This window comes from Heterocephalus glaber, unplaced genomic scaffold, assembly GCF_053883595.1.
Source record: "Heterocephalus glaber isolate CG9 unplaced genomic scaffold, H.glaber_assembly_v1.0 deba00000594, whole genome shotgun sequence".
NCBI lineage: Eukaryota > Metazoa > Chordata > Mammalia > Rodentia > Bathyergidae > Heterocephalus > Heterocephalus glaber.
Genome location: NW_028258151.1, coordinates 10,084,083 through 10,097,888, shown reverse-complemented (window position 1 = coordinate 10,097,888; position 13,806 = coordinate 10,084,083). Strand labels below are relative to the sequence as shown.

The 13,806-nt window shown below is 40.5% G+C and overlaps 1 pseudogene; it reads left to right on the top strand.

Moving 5' to 3' along the window:
• The first annotated feature begins 6,825 nt into the window (after positions 1 to 6,825).
• Positions 6,826 to 11,038, top strand: LOC106009478 (uncharacterized; annotated as a pseudogene).
• Positions 11,039 to 13,806: the final 2,768 nt, after the last annotated feature.

The window sequence follows — 13,806 nt, the reverse complement described above, 5'->3', positions numbered from 1 at the left end:
CCCCACCAAGGGCTAAAGGGTGTCTTTTAGGTGATCCTTTCCTCTGTTTAGCAATATTTGGATGTGGTGGAGTTTGAACTTCCTTGAAAGGAAGTATACCCAGGTACCCATAAGAGGATTCCTAGATGATTAACACTGTAGTGATCAGAAGGGTGGAGGAGTTGGATTGTAGCTTGACAGGAGGAAGGTGAGACAGAGCCAACTGGAAAAGTAGTTTTCTTGTAGTGTGGTAGAATTTTTTTGTAGTCTGGTGACACAGAGAGAGGCCCCATGGGCCAGGCATAGTCCTGATTGCAATGGGCCTGTGGTGAACTTTTGTGGGAGCCAAAGAATTTTGAGGGTCTGATGGATTCCCCTTAGAATTCCTAAGCGCCTAATATCAGAACCTTCAGCCAGGGTGGTGCACCTGGGGTTGGCTTTGTGTGGGGGCAATGGAACTCAGGCACTTTTACTGTTAGTTCCATCTTCATGATCACTGTGAGTTTGGCAGTCTGTAGGTGAGAATAAAGAAACTTCACCAAGAGATTAAAGTGTGTATGACCAAAGCATGAGTACTAGAAAGGAAAGGCAGATCGGGGAAGGAGGCACATCCAGATACTTTTTAAGGGACTGAAATAATTGTAACCAGCTGGCTTCTAGATTGTCTACAGGTGTAGATGGAAACTGTCAGCAGGGATCAGTGATTGGAGCCCCCTTTTTATGTCTTGCCTATGTTACTATTACTTTTATATCTCTTTGGGTATACTTTCCTGCTGGGTGTCCCAGACCAAGTTCAAGTGACAGCTGTGTCAATCAAAATTAACTTCTTGTCATCTATCAAGATCAGTCAAGGCTCCTCAGGCATTACTTTCTCGGAACCATGTAAAAGCCTCTCAACTCCTCTTTCACTGTAAGCCACCAGGATGGGTCAGTCTTGCTTGACCATGTGGCTTCTCATGGAAGCATGGCTAGTGACCCTCCTTTTTGGTGCACTGTACACTGGTTGACTTCTGTCCCCTGGGGTCCAACAATCTCCCTGTTTAGGAGGTTTGGTGACTCGTTAAGTTGTGGGATCCTGTAGAAAGAGCCCCTCATATTTTGGGTCCTTGTTGACATTGGAGGGTTAGGGCCAAACTATTGGCTGTTCTCTTAACCCAGCTACCTTTTTTAGCTCTAGTTTCCAAACCTTAGTTATTGAACATCCAGGAGATCATTATCATAACTAGATATCAAGACCTGAATTAGGAAACTATTATTTCCTTACCAATCATGGTTGTCTTAGAAGTTGAATTCCTGCAGACTGCTAACATTATGAACTTTATAAAACTATAAAGTTTCATAGATAAAACTTGAGATGAAGGACAACATAACATTTTAGCATAACAATTACATAATTATGTTAAATGAATTAGTACACAAATTTTATCACCAATAGCTGGAACACAAATCAGAGAAAGTCAGATATTTGAGCCTACAAGTTCGCCACCATAAACTTTAGCCTGGAAGTTGCTGCTTTGATGAGATATTTTTCAGTTTTGTATCTTTTTGCAGACCTGTACACTTGGAAAACACAAGCACACTTAATGTATCATGAAGTCAGGAATAATAAGGGCCACAAGCCAAGTTGCAACTGCCCAAGAAGGCAGCTCTGCCCTGTTTCCCATCACCAGTCTAGACATCCCTGCTAGTTATGCAGAACAGCTTATGTCCAGTATCAGTCTCTGAAATGAGAGTAAAAGCCTTTGTCTGAAAGCACCAGATAGACTGGAGAGATGAGTTGGGACCTGGGAGGGTGTTCTCTGAGGTTGTTATATTGTAAATTTGGTTGGCTGTCAACTCCAAGTCAACCTTGAAAGTGTCTTATCTGTACTAAAGCAATAGAAAAACAAATTAACACTGTAACTGTAGTCTAAGAATTTGCAAAGCACAAGAAATATTTTAAGCATATCAATTAAACAAAAATACCCAAATTGGAAGCCCAAACTAAATTTATCAATTTTTGTTTTCTTAGGCCTAATTTTTTTTTCAGCTGGTAGAGGAAGCATTGCAGGAACAGCAGGGGCTGCAATAGAGCAAGTAACTGGCTCTTAGGAAAGGAAGAGGGGACAGAAACTTGAGTTTGCACAGCTCTTTGAGCTATATCTGCAACTGAGGCAGCACAGGTAGTGGAAAGGCCAGAGTGGAAGGGGCCCAAAGAGGTGGGCAGAAGTGGGAGTAGGAGGGAGAGGGTTCAGGTTGGCAGCAGGAAAGTCAGACTGTGAGGGACCTGAAGATGTGGGTGGAAAAGGGACAGGGATTTGAGGGTTGGGTCATTCAAGAGGGGGTGGAGGGTGGGACTGGTAAGTAGGGGCCCCATAAGTTGGGCAGAGATCATTGACAGAGGTGGAAAGACAGGAGTAAGGGGGCTTTTTGTCCATGAGGAGGAGTTGGAGGGAGGAAAAGAGTCAGAGAAGGGTGATTACAGAGTGAGAATAAAACTTTAATAGAGGGGATTTCAGACCATTTGCCATTCCTCTGGATAAACTTGTCAAGGTCCTGTAAAACTTGGTAATCAAAGGTCCCATCATCAGCAATGTCCAGTGGTACCTCAGTTCATGAACTCAATTCTCTGCACAGTTCTGGTCAAAAACCAAACTGGCTGAGAACTGAATCAAATTTTCCTATAAGGTCAACACTGAACCTAACCATTGAATTTGATTTGGTTCTCATCCAACTTGGTTTGCAACCAGAATCATGGAAAGAATCAAGTTTGTGAACTGAGGTACCGCTGTAGTTTGGCCATACAGAAATAGGGTAAAAATAGAGCTTTTAGGGCTTGATGTCTCTCTTAAGACCCACTTGTGAGAGATGGTGGAGAATGCAACCCAGGGAGGGTGTCTCCTGAAAGTTTTGAGGGGTGATTGACCATCCCAGCAGGTCAGAAAGCTCCCCAGGATCAGGAATTGGGTCCCCAGGATATCTCCCAGGGAGTGATTTGAAACCAGAGTCGATAAGCTCCTAGAGCAGGATGGTGGTGTTTCTGGCTGCCAAGAGGGGCTGTTCACCTTAGTCCAGAGTCAGAAGGCCCCCCTTCCCCAGAAAGAGAACTGCTGGGAAACAGGGAGGGGAGGAGTGGGATGGCAGTTCTGACCTCTCTAGGCACCAGGAGAGGCTCAAGAAGGAAATCAAAGGATCCCATTCAGGTTGATCAGTGGCCCCTAACACAGGAGAAACTAACTATTTTGGAGCAATTTATATTAGAACAACTTAACAAGGGGCATTTAGAATCATCCCAGAGCATGAGCCCTTGGAACACACCCATCTTTGTTATTCCTAAAGGTCAGGCAAATGGTATTTGGCTTAGGACTTAAGGAGGTGGGCATTGCAACCTGGTTTCAACCAGGTTGGCAATTTCCCAGAAGTGGCCACTTATAGTTATAGATTTAAAAGATTGCTTCTTCAACATTCCTTTGTGGCTGACTGACTGACCTTGATTTACTTTTGATTGGATTAGGCCTAAAATAGAGATTGCAACTTTTCAATTGTGGAATTTGTATGAAATATTACAGGGAGATTCAGGTCTTAATTCCCCTCAAAAATTAACTACAGAGGCACGAAAGAAATTACAATAGAACAAAATATACATAACTGTCAGGTTTTTCATATAAACTCTAACAATCTGGTTCATTTGTTTGTGCCTAACACCCCCCACTCACCTACAGGTTTAATAGGACAATGGTATGAGAAACAGGTCTTTCCCATGGAATGGTTGTTTTTATCTAACCAGTTAGTGAAATTTCTACAATTATATCCAGAGCAAATTGCAAAATTAGTTTCCTTGGGATGTAATCTTACCCAAAAATTATTTGGTGCTGATCCTCATTTCATCATCATCCCAACTGATTAGGCTCAAATGCAGACACTGCTACAAACTGCTTTGTATTGGCAAGTAACCTTTGCAGATATCATTGGACAGATAGATAAGCATTACCCTAGTGATCCTCTGTTTCAGTTTTTTGCATGTCATGAGTTTATTCTCCCCAAGGTTACTCAATTTCAGCTGTTGCAAGGTGCCTCAACCTATTTCACTGATGGCTCCTCCAAGGACCAAGCAGCAATTTGGAGCTTTTCCTTTAGCTATGTGTTGCCTACACCTGGTCTCTCTGCTCAGATGTCAGAGTTGCTAGCCATTTTGTGACTGAAAACTTCCCTTCCCAACCTCTTAATATTTTGAGTGATTCCTCTCATGCAGTTGGTTTGACTCAAAGACTGGAAGGTGCTATGGTCTGCTCTACCTTGGAGCCTGAATTATTAAACTTGTTTTTAAGATTACAAAAGGCCATACATCAAAGAACTGCTCCCTTTTATACTGCACATACTTGATCACATAGCAACCTTCCTGGACCACTTTCATACGGCAATGCACAAGCAGTTTGGCTTATAGGATTCCTTGCTGCTTTTGATCAGGCTAAGGAGATACATAGCTATTTCCATCAGAACTCCAAGGCACTACAACATGATTTTCAACTATCTCGAGCTCAGGCATGACAGATAGTTATGGCCTATCCTAGTTGCCAGCAGATTCCATGGCCCATTCCCCCAGAGGGAACTAACCCTTGAGGCCTTACCAGTAATAAGATTTGACAGCTGGATGTGACACAAGTCCCCTCTTTCGGAAAGTCTCAATTTGTACGTGTTTCTATAGGTACATTTTCACACATGATATATGGCATGTGTCACTCTGGTGAGAAAGGGCACCATGTTCAACAGCACTGTTTGTCCACCTTTGCCCATGGGCATGCCCCAAAATATTAAAACTGACAAATCCATTGCAAGATCCAGGACCAAGATGACACCCCCAGAGGGAGAACAAAATTAGATTTATGGTAAAAAAAAAAAAAAAAGAGAGGGAGTAACTTAAAAATGTTCTTTTACATTTACAGGTATAAAAGTACTTTTATTCCTTCTGATTCTAATCAAAAGAGATCTCTGTTAATTGACTACAAAAAGTTTTTGACCAGTTTTATGTACAACTGTAAACCTGAAAATCATAAAAGGGATATTATAATTTAATTTGGCCAAATATACTTGAGTGTATTTTAGTTTTATAAATTGTCTTACATGTTTGTCTGTTGTCTGTCCAATTGTACAGTTGAGCTCAATTTTTTCCCTTTTTCTCTTTTATTTTTCACCTTTTGAAAATTTTTCTTAAAAGATATTTACCCATTATTAAATTGGCTTACAGATAAATATTATTAAGTTAAAGGTATGTCCTTCTTCCCCCAGGTTGCTAGTTGATCAAAATGATGTAAATATTTATTCTACAAAAGTGTAATGTGTATTGTCACTTACTTGCAATAAGCAATTTGCAATAAGCAGTTATAAAAAAATTCTTTTGTTTTTCAAAGTAAATATATAGAGACCCTTGGGTTTGGAGAGACTGTTAAATGGGACTCCCCTTTACCAATAAAGAAGCAGCTGCTCAGAAAATAAATATTCTGGTTTTAATTCACTAAAGGGACCCCCCCCAATAATTTTCATAACCTTATGGGAGACACACGCCAACAAACATTGTCTAATATGTTATTATAAATTCATTACATTGACTATCAAAGTTTAAGCTCTAAATATATTATAAAATGTTTACACTGGTTAAGTTCTAAATATGTTATTGGGATATGTCTACATTGGTCATCTTTAAAAGATTTTCTGTGGCATGAAGAAAAGGTGCTATTAGAAAGATGCTTTTGGTACCAAACTACATTGAAGGACATAAGGTTTTATATAATTGTGATACTTATTACTGCCATTTTTCTGGTGTACAAAATGTATTCACGCTCTCTAACTGTATGGGTCTTCCAACGTATCATTTATGGTAATAACCTCCTTTTGATTCAGATATTTGCCTCTCTCTTATGCTCCAACCACTTATGATAACAGGTACGCTTGTAGGCTATTTTCCTTAGATGACATCCTGTCACAAGATAGCTACTTAATGGAGAAAAAATAAGAACCAAGATGCATTATGTAAAGGTACAATTCCCAATGAGAAATGTAATTGTGTTGTATACCTAAAATGTACCAATAAAAGAATTTAACAACAACAACAACAACAAAAAAGATAGCTACTTAGGTAAGTGCCTTTTTCATGCATTTTTTTGGGGGGGTAAGAGCGTTTAACAATGGCTACTTTATACTAAGATACACATTCAAGTGTATTACAAAGATAATATCATGGTTGTCATGCTAAAATATTATGTATAGTCCTTGATTTAAAGCCTTTTTCTGTTATTCTATAGGGATTCAACCACTAGAACAACCATGATTGGCAATAATAACAGTCTTCTAACTATATGTATATATATTTTATTTATTTTATTGGTACATTTTAGGTATACCATATGATGACATTCATCATTGGAAATTTGTACCTTTAAATCATATCATGGTTCCTAACTATATTTTCCTAACTATGGCTAATATCCAGGTAAAATTATAATAGTTAAGTTCACTACTCCTATTATAGTGCTGATGTTATTGATCTTCTCTTCTGGGTGTTCAACAACTAAAGTTTAGAGACCAGAACTAGAAGGGTATCTGGGCTAACAAGACAGCCAATATTCTGGCTCTGGCTCTCCAAGGTCAACAACAACAAAAAGATCCAGGACATGAGGGAACCTTCTCCAAGATCCTGTATCTTTGGTGAGTCACTGTGGAGAACACTTTGAAATAAGTTGGAATCGTATAACCCTAAGTGTGCTATAACCCTAAAGTGTGCTGTGACTTTAAGAGTGCTGTAACCTAAGTATGACATAATCATAAGAGTGATGTGTAACCATAAGATATGAAAGTAGAACCTTAAGCGGTATGGAAGTGATACGGGTGTACCCTGAACTGAACAAGGTGTGCCCCGAAATGGACAGTGTGGTAAGTCTGAACCAATACCACAAACGCCCAGTTAGAATAGTATAGAAGGAGCTGAAGACTCCAAGCAAGTCGACGATCCGTCCCACCAACCAGTCGACCAGTCAATCTGCTGATCTGACTACCGACCCAGACATCTGCACACCTGATCCCGCTGGAAGGAGCATCGCCGCTGACCAGACGAGACCAGAGGACGAGGCAAGCGGAGAGATGGATAGCCTAGCGCCGACTCGACTCGACGCCCTTCGTCTACGGATCGGACCCTCTGACCCTACGGGGAGGAAACGTCGCGCTCCCATAAGGACTTGCGCAGTACAGGTACAGGGACGTGGTAATTGGCAGACTTAATATTGTGTGGTAATTGCATATTGTGTGGCAATTGTATTGAAATGAATTATGATAATATAAGATAAGTGTGTGAATTGTCATCCGAGTCCGAGTCCTGTTTACCCACGGTACCTGCTCGTGACAGTCACCCAACCTCCTGAGCAGGGAGGTTGCTGAGCACCAAAACCAGTAATATTCAACAAAAAAGTGTGCCAAAGGAATGTCACCTGGAGGAAAAAAAATCTCCCATGCTTTTGCAGAAAGCAACATGGTCAAGCAAGGCCATGACATATCCTGATGGCTGACACTGACAGAGGAGCTAAGAGGCTCTATGTGTGATTTCAAGACAGTGCCTGAGGAGACTTAACTTTGTTAGATAACAAGAGGTTAATTTTATTTAATAAGGTCTCACCACAACTTGGTCTTTAATACCAGTAGAAAAGTATAACTGAAGATAAAATGTATACAAGTTCAACAAGAGTTTTAAGTTTTCTAGCTAAATTAAAAAAAAAATTATTAGATTTTTAATCTTTTTACAGCAGAAATTAAGAGAAATTATGAAAAAAATAAATATATCTGACTTATAGATAATCTCCATTTAGTGGAGGGTCTACAAGTCAACAGGTTATATTCACTATTTTAGTCCCTTAAAAACAGTTTCTAAGGATGCTTCTTTCCCCAAACTACCTTTTTTATTTTTCATGCTCATACCTTGACTTTTTTTTGCTCATTCTTGACTATAGACTGCCAAACTCCAAGTGATCATACAGATAGTATCAACAACAAATATACTAGACAATTTCTTTAGTAATATCAACCACATATACTTTATAAAGGAGGTTTTTACTGATAATTTATAACATGTTTTTCATTTAAGGCTCGTTAAATTAGCTCCCTAGAAGGGGCCCCTGACTGCAGTCTTCCCTACATCAACCTTTGTCAGCTTGAAGCAGTTGGGTAAAACCTGCACCCCTTCTCCCCTAACTGCAGTTGGGGATAGCCCTTTAAAAAAGATATTATAGACAGCTAAACCAGTCAAACACACTATAGGTCCTCACAATACATAGGGATGACCCATTGTTGGCCATACTCACTTTTCTCTAAAAGCACACTTACATAAAACAAAAACAAAGGGAGATATGTTGGGAGCAATTCTACATAATTTTGGAGAAAAATCATTTCACAGTTAAAGTCTAGTTTTCCTGCCTACAGGCCAGCTACAGCATGTCAAGACATAACTCCTCTGGTCACAGCTAAGACCTCAGTTGTCCAGTGATGCTGTGATGGATGCTCCAGAACAGGATTATACCATCTGAAGACATCCTGGGGAGGAAGAAAATCTTCATCTGAATAGTCCCTCATTGTTCTAGGATTTTCACTTCCACTGCCCTCTGAGTCATTTGTTACCCTTCGATGTACTGAACTCTCTGCCCTGAGTCATCTGTTACATTTGTTTCTCCTGATGTGCTTAATAAAGGTGTGGCAAGTTTGAGGGCTTTGCTGCCCGGAGCAGCATTGATCAAGTGGGAAAGCTGAGCTCCTTCTCTAAGTCTCATTTTTTCTATTTTCTGTCTAATTAATTCACCTTGTGCTGTGGTGGGTTGCAGGAAACTAAGACTTACTGCAGAGGTTCTATTAATGTCCTCTTTCCCTGTTCCCTACACGATGGAAGTGGTTTCTGACAGAAGACTTCTAGGAGACTTAGTAGAGGACTTTTGATTTCCTTTTCTGTTAATCTGGCTGCTTCACCCATGTAACCAAAGGTTAAATAAACAGAAACTTAGATCTCCTGAAGTGGTAGACTTTGGTTAAGATAGTAGTACTCCTGTCCAGTCTCTATCAACTATGGTAAGAAAAAAGAAACATGATTATTTCAGTAGACAGAAAGCATTTGATAAAATGTAATGTCTACTCATGATAAAAATTCTCAATAAACAAGTAATACAAAGGAACTTCCTTAATCTGACAAAGGACATCTGTGAAAATCCTAGAAGTAATACTTAGTGGTAAAAAGCAGAACATATTCTTTTTTTTTTTTTTTTTTTTTGTACCAAGGATCAAACTTGGGTCCTTGTGCTTGCAAGGCAGGAGGCAGAACCCACTGAGTTAAATCCCTGGCTCTCAGAACATATTCTTTTAAAGATATAGAACAAAAGTCCCTTTTGCTTTTGCTATTTTCCACTGCCATAAACTGTCCCCACCCTGCCTTGGAGCCAGCCAATTATGGACTGAAACCTCTACAAACTGACTCTGTAGCCTTTGAGGATGTGTCTATGGACTTCAGCCAGGAGGAGCAGGCTCTGCTGGATACTTTACAGGAGAAGCTATACAGAGATGTGATGTGGGAAACCTTCAGGAACCTGGCCTATATAGGGAGCAAATGGAATGACTAGCACATTAAAAATCAGTACAAAAAACAGGGAAAAAATCTAAGAAGTTATTTGATACAGAGACACTGTGAAAGTAAAGAAAGCGGTCAGTATGGAGAAACCTTTAGCTGGATTTCAGATGCCACTAGGACCAAGAAAACCACTGGAGTAAAACCATATGAATGTAGTGTTTGTGGAAAGGGCTTCATGCTTCATTCATTCCTTACTAGGCACATTAAATCTCACCCTAGACATGAACTTGATGGGTTTTGATATGGAGAAAAGCCATATAAATGCAAGGAAAGTGGGAACACTTCCAGTTATCTCAAATCCTTCCAAAGACATGAATCACTGGAGAGAACCCCTATAAATGTAAACAGTGTCGGAAAACCTTCATATATCACCAGCCCTTTCAAACACATGAACTCATGCACATTGGAGAGAAGCCCTACCAATGTAAGCATTGTGGGAAAGCTCTCAGTTCTCCCAGTTCTCTTTGAATTCATGAAAGGACTCACACTGGAGAGAAGCCCTAAGAGTGCGAGAAATGTGGGAAAGCCTTCAGCTGTCCCAGTTCTATTCAAATCCATGAAAGAACCCACACTGGAGAGAAACCCTATACATGTAAGGAATGTGGGAAAGCCTTCATTTCCTGAACAATTGTTCTGACACACATGATAATGCACAACAGAGACAGATATTATAAATGTAAGGAATGTGGGAAAGTATTCGTTCATCCCAGTTTTTTATGAGTACATAAATGAATTCACACTGGAGAGAAACCCTATGAATGTATACAATGTGGTAAAGCCTTCAGATGCGCTACTTCCATTCAGATTCATGAAAGAATTCACACTGGAGAGAAACCATACAAATGTAAGGAATGTAGGAAAGCCTTCAGTGCTCACCCTGCCTTCTGAGTACATATGAAAGTGCATAATGGAAAGAAACTCTATAAATGCAAAGAATGTCGGAAAGCCTTCAGTTGCCTCAGTTACGGTCAGGTACATGAAAGGACTCACACTGGAGAAAAACCCTATGAATGTAAAAAATCCAGGAAAACCTTCAACTATCCTCTAGATTTGCAAATACATGAAAGAAATCACACTGGAGAAAAACCTTATGAAAGTAAGGAATGTGCAAAAGCCTTCATTTCTCTTGAAAACTTTCAAAGACACATGATAATATACACTGGAGATGGGCCTTATAAATGCAGAGAATATGGGAAGGCATTCATTTTCCTCAGTGCATTGCGAACACATGAAAGAACTCATACCAGAGATAAACCTTATGAATTTAAACAGTGTGGGAAAGCCTTCAGTTGTTCTAGTTATGTTCAGATACACGAAAGGACTCACACTGAAAAGAAACCCTACGAATGTAAAGAATGTGGAAAAATTTATTTACCCCACAAGCTTTCAAGGTCACATGTGAATGCACACCAGAGAAAAACCTTATAAGTGTAAACAGTGTGGGAAAGCCTTTAGTCTTCGGAGTTCCTTTCAAAGACATGAGAAAACTTATAGCAGTCAGAAACATTTTGAAAGTAAGCAATGTGGAAAAGACTTTACTTTGTCCACATCCTTAAATAAACATGTGAGATTGCACAGTAGATAGAAACCCAGTGAGAGGATGGGGAACATTTTCAGTTTCAACAAATGGTTTTCAGGCATGAAAACTGTGGAAAAATCCTATAAATATAAATACTGTAGGACTCTAGATCCAAAGTAATTCATGTATGTCTTAGTTGCTTTTTCATTGCCAGAACAAAATACTCAACATCCACAAATTAAAAGGAGGAACAGCTATTTTAGCTCTCAATTTGTAGAGGTTTCAGTCCATAGTCAGTTGGCTCCAAGGCAGGGCATCATGGCAGAGAGGCATGGCAGGGGAGAAACAACCCATAGCAGGCAGGCAGGAAGCATCAAAGCCTTCCTTTCTGTCCCTTTATATTCCACCCAGGCTGTGAGCCTGTTGATTGGTGCCACTCACAACTGGGGTGGAGCCTCCCTCCAGTACATACAGTCAGCCATACCCAGAAATATGCTAATCCAATTTAACTATGCTAATAGTCCCTTAGTCCATATTCACACACCCTAGATACAGCCACCTCTGAAAAGCCTCACCCATAACAATATATGTTGGCCTAGAAAATTCAAAATGTGAAAGAAATGCTATAAAACTCAAACATATATTTATATTATTGGTTCTTTGGGATTTATTTGGTTTTTTGGTTGTTATTGTTGTTTTGAGGTTTTTGGGATTGAACTTAGGGCCATGTATTGTGTGTTCTACCACTTAGCTACACCCCCAGCTCAGTGGTGGACTGTGTACCTAGCATGCACAAGGCCCTAGATTTGATCTCCACAGCAAAAGAAAAATAGCCAGAAGTGGTGGCACTTGCCTGTAATCTCAGCACTTGGGAAGTGAGGCAGGAGGATTGCTGCAACTTGAAAGGCAGCTTGGGCTATATAGTGAATTCAAGGTTAACCTGAACTACAAAATGAGATCATGTCTCAAAAAACAACAACAAAAAAGAACAAGCATTTCATAGGAGTTGATTTTCCTATGTTACTGACTCCTCTCCCCCACTCCTTCCATGTGATGATAATTGCTTTCCTCTTGTCAGGCAGTTGTGGATTCCTGTTACTGCTGAATGCACTCCCTCAGTACATTTCCATGTATGCTCATTTGTGATTGAAAACAATGTGTATTTTTCTTGTGAAGCAAAATCTGTAAATGTTTCTTTGAAACACTGTACTGTTTTCAGACAACTTGTACATTACTGTCTTCCCCATTTCCTGAGAGATTATATTAAAATATGACATTGCACACATGGAAAATCACCATTTCTTTTCATTTTGTACTAGGGATCCTAGCTAGTGTAGTAAGACGGAAAAAGAAATGAAAAGCATACCATGTGGAAAAGATGAAAGACTTTTTGTTTATTGATGACATATTTGTCAGAAATAATATGAGGATGAATAAATGAAATCAGTGAGGTCACAGGTAACAAGGCCAATATACATTAGTAACAATCAGAAATTGGAAACACAAAGAAATCACTGTTCATAACATGTAGAATATGAAATACTTAGAAATAAACCTACCATGTGTAAGACTTTTATGCTGAATACTACAAAGTACAGTTGAAAGAAAGAAGCAGAGCACCATAAGACTCCAGCCAGCATAGATGCATCAAATTGAATAGCTATTTACCCATGAAACTAATATCACAAGAGCTAAGTAATCCAGGTGAGAGATCATAGTTCCTTGTTATAGCACAATAAGAAGGAAAGACATTGAAGAAGGCAGAAGCAAAGAAATGCCCGTGCAACCTCTCCCCAAACTACCAGCAGTGTAGCATGGAGGCAGCTGCCTCTTGCTTGTGGCAGGAACAAGAAATCAGTGCAGGCATTGGAATAGAAACCCAGTCCCAGGTAGCTGCAGTAGAGCCCAGTTCTGGGCAGAGCCCCATGCCCTCTTCCCCCACACCAGTGCCAGCAGATGAAGTCTCTGGACCCATGTTAGCCTGCTAAGGGACTGACCTCATCACCCCACACCCAACCTTGAGCAGCACAATGCAGAAATAGAATCTGTTTATTCCAGAGTAGGTCAGAGAATTAACACAGAACTTTGCCTCAGAAATCAACACTGAGCCCACCACAGTGAAACTTAATGTTAGGCAAAACTGAGTGTCCCCACCCCCCACCAGTGCCCACAGTGGAGCCTCTGTGCCTGGAGGCAGGTTGAGTGCAGTGGGACAGTATTTCTGGCGGCATTTCCTCTGGCTGGTTGCAGTGCTCTTGGGCTATGAATACCCTGAAGTACCAGGCAGGCCACAGCACCTGGGCCTGGTTTTGCTGCTAAGATGCAAAGGTCTCTGGACTGTGGTGTGGATGGAACCTGCATTGTGGCACTGGTGCCCACCCAGCCTTCTCCTACTACACTCCAGGCAGCACAACATGGAGAATCATTGTCCGCTGAGGGCCAGGCTTCCCACAGAGAGGCCTGTGTAGAGCAGAATCCCACAGTGCCTGACCAGGTGGTGACTACAGATGAGGAGCCTGAGCCTACTTTGGCCCCAGGAAGAGGCTGATGGGGATGGACTATGCTTTTGAGGCACTTTCCCAGTCCTCTTTGAACAGGACACCAATTGCAGATTTGGGGAAAACAACATTCCAGTGTGGAACAGTAACCACACATCAACTGCAGACCAATGGCAAAC